The sequence below is a fragment of the Vulpes vulpes genome, chromosome X (genome assembly GCF_048418805.1).
Source record: "Vulpes vulpes isolate BD-2025 chromosome X, VulVul3, whole genome shotgun sequence".
NCBI lineage: Eukaryota > Metazoa > Chordata > Mammalia > Carnivora > Canidae > Vulpes > Vulpes vulpes.
In genome coordinates this window covers 85,602,670-85,606,247 of record NC_132796.1, presented here as the reverse complement: position 1 = coordinate 85,606,247, position 3,578 = coordinate 85,602,670, and positions in this window count along the sequence as shown.

The following is a 3,578-nucleotide window of genomic DNA, read 5'->3' as shown; positions in this document are numbered from 1 at the left end:
AGGCAGAGACATAGGCAGAGGGAGAAGCAGGGTCCTCATGGGAAGCCTGATGCAGGACTCCATCCCAGGACCCCATCCCAGGACCCCCAGATCATGATGTGAGCCAAAAGCTCAACCACTGAGCCACCCAGGTGCCCCTGCCCATTTTTTAAAAATAGGCTCCACAGCCAGCATGGAGTCCAACAGAAGGCTTGGACTCATGACCCTGAGATCGAAACGTGAGCTGAGATCAAGAGTCGGAAGCTTAACTGACTGAACCATTCAGGCACCCCTCTTCTGCCCATTTTTATTGGATTATTCATTTTGAGGCTGTTGAGTTTTATAAGTTCTTTTTAAATTTTGAATATTAACCCTTTATCAGATATGTCATTTGCAAATACTTTCTCCCATTCCTCAAGTTGCCTTTTAGTCTTGTTGATTGTTTTCTTTGCTGTGCAGAAGCTTTTTATTTTGATGTAGTCCCAATAGTTTATTTTTGCTTTTGTTTCCTTTGCCTCAAGAGACTATCTATAAAGTTGCTACAACCAGTATAAAAGAAGTTGCTGTCTGTGTTCTCTTCTAGGATTTTTATGACTTCAGGTCTCACATTTAAGTCTTTAATATAATATAGTATTATTAGCTATAGAATGTATATTAGATCCCTAGGTCTTTAATATAATATTTCATTAGATCCCCATTTAGGTCTTTAATATAGTATTATTAACAATAATCTATAGATTAGATACCTAAAACTTACTCATCTTTTATTTGAAAGTTTATATCTTTTGACCAATATATGCCTGTTTCTCCCAATCCCTAGCCCATGGCAATCACAATTCTGTTTCTATGAGTTTGACTTTTTTTCGATTCCACATTTAAACAGATCATACAGTATTTGTCGTTCTCTCTCTAGCTTATTTTACTTAACATGACAGGTGTTAAATAATTGTATTGTGGTAACCATTTCACAATATAGGCATATATCAAATCATCATGTTGTGAACTTTAAGTATACACATTGTAATCTTGTCAGAATAACATATGAAAAGCAGGGAGAAAGAACACATCAAAGCTATTAAATATTCCTATTTATTTTTTATCTATGTTCTATATTATTTGTTTCCTTAGGATCCTGCTTCTTAGTTTTTGTTGAATTTAGTTCCTCCTTTTCATGCCATTTCTTTTCCTCAAACGTTTAGTCACTTCTTAATTGTCTGTTTATATTTGTAGATGCAACTCTAAATTAAATTAAATTAATTGCTAGAGTGTATTTCCTCAGGCTGAGAACCCTTGTCCTCTTGTTCTATTAATACAAATTTCAGTTGTAGGAACCAGCATTCCAATAGTTGTGATGTGGAGAGGAAAAGGTTTATGCATCTGGCAGGCTTTCCTAAGGAATGTAAAAGAAGATTGTTTTCTACATGGGGGTTTCCCATCCACTTGGATCTTAAACATTACCTAGAATAACCCTTTTTCTCTGAAATCAGCACTTATTCTGAGCGTTTTTTGCATCTCAATGCTCTCTTTACAGAACTGTATTCATGGCATTAGCCTGTAAGCAAATTCCTGGATCACTCCTTCTCAGAGCCAAGATTGGCACAGGTGTTCTACTCTAAAATCAACTAATTGACCCATTATCCATGAACTCCTTTTTTCCAGCCTGAACTTCCTTTGATCTTGGGGATAGTTGGAGTTCTGAGGATCATCAACTTTTGGATGTCTACTTATCGACCACTTTGGATCCATTGCTCCTCTATTTCCATCCAATTTATACCTTCCAAATATCTCTCTCTAGTGATAGCATATCTCCTGGATTTCCAGGGGCAATAGATTTTATTTTTGTATCCACTTTTCATTGCATTGGGATATGAGGATAAACAGTCTATAAATGAGTGGGTTTAAGAAATCCTCTGGAGCTGGAAATCTTTTCATCTACCTCACCATCTGATCATCAGAATACTTCAAAAAACAGACTCATGGTCAATATTGATCTCAATAGAAACAAATTTTGGCATCTTCTACAAATCATCTAAATTTATTTTATTTTTTAGAAGCATTTGTGTATTTGTTTAAGAAAGAGTGAGCAGAGAGAACATGCAGACAAGCTGGGAGGAGGGGCCGAGCGAGAAGCAGGCTCCCTGCTGAGCAGGAAGCCCATCACCCCAGTTGGATCCCAGGGCCCTGAGATTATGACCTGAGCTAAAGGCAGAGGCTTAACCAACTGAGTCACCTAGGAGCCCCTATTTTAATCAAGAATGAGGCAAAAGTAGTTTCTTTTCCATGAGGGGGATCACCAAAATGTAAAGAATATTTGTTAAAAGCAGTGGCCACCCATGTTGGCTAAAAAATAAAAATAAAAAAACATAAATTTATAGGATGGGGCAAGCCAAAGTTTAGAGCAGATAAATTAGAGAAAAGCTTTAAATTTGTGTATTTCGAGCAACATGCACTTTCCTAAACTTCTGGTCTGAACATAAATTCATATATATTTTGTGGTGGTCAATGTGGCAAATTATTCCAAAAAAGAAAATAATAAGAATAATAATAACCTAATCCCTTTGGCATAGCAATTCCATTCTTAAAATGTATTATTTAAAAAACTGAACAAGGGAATATGTAAAAATTTTAACCACAAGGATGTCAATCATACTATTATTCATTAAAGTAAAAAATTCAAAATAATGTTGATTTAATAATTAGGTATTTATTTTGTTTTCTTTAACCTTAATAAGCTCCAGGTTTTTTAAAAGATTTTTAATTTATTTATTTGAGAGAGAGAGAGCAAAGAAGAGGAAGAAGGAGAAGCAGACTCTCTGCTGAGCAGGGGCTCATGACCTGAACTGAAGGCAAATGCTTAACCGACTGAGCCACCCAGGTGCTCCTAAACTTCAGTTTTTACAGCAGTTTTATATTCACAGCAAAGTTAATCAAAACATAGAGAGTTCTTGGATTAGAAACTGCTGTGTAAAATATTGCAGTGATAGGTAAGACATTCTGTAAGTCCATAGATGGCAATTATGGTCGAAGCATTTCATGCAAGGAAGGAAAATCCATATCCACAGTGTTTATTCCAGTAAGAACAAAGCATTGCCCTTTCCATCATGGAAGCACTACAATATAATTAACCTGCCACCAGATAACTGGCCAATTATGCCAGGGAATGATACCATATTAAAATTCATCATTGGTCTCTGCTGGTAGCACATCAGGGACCAAGGACTGGCTTTAGCCAGGTTGTCTTTGGTGAATGCAAGTCCATGTTGCTCAGCCTATGAATAATATTTATCCTTGCCACCACGGCTACTTCATTTATGAGCCCATTGGTTAACGCCAGGGGTTGCTAAGGAAAGAAGCTGACATGTATCCACAGAAAGGGTGACCCTATTCATTCGATTATTAAAATTCTCCTCTGCTGAGTTCCTCCCTTGGTGAACACTCATATGGGACACAAATATTTTCACTTTTTCTGTGTATTCAGAGACCTCTTTTTTTTTATTTTTTTTTTATTCAGAGACTTCTATCCACATATCTCTTTCCCAAACTTCTTTATCATCAATTTTTCAATCATTCCTTCCAAGTCCCTGACCATTCAGCTAAAC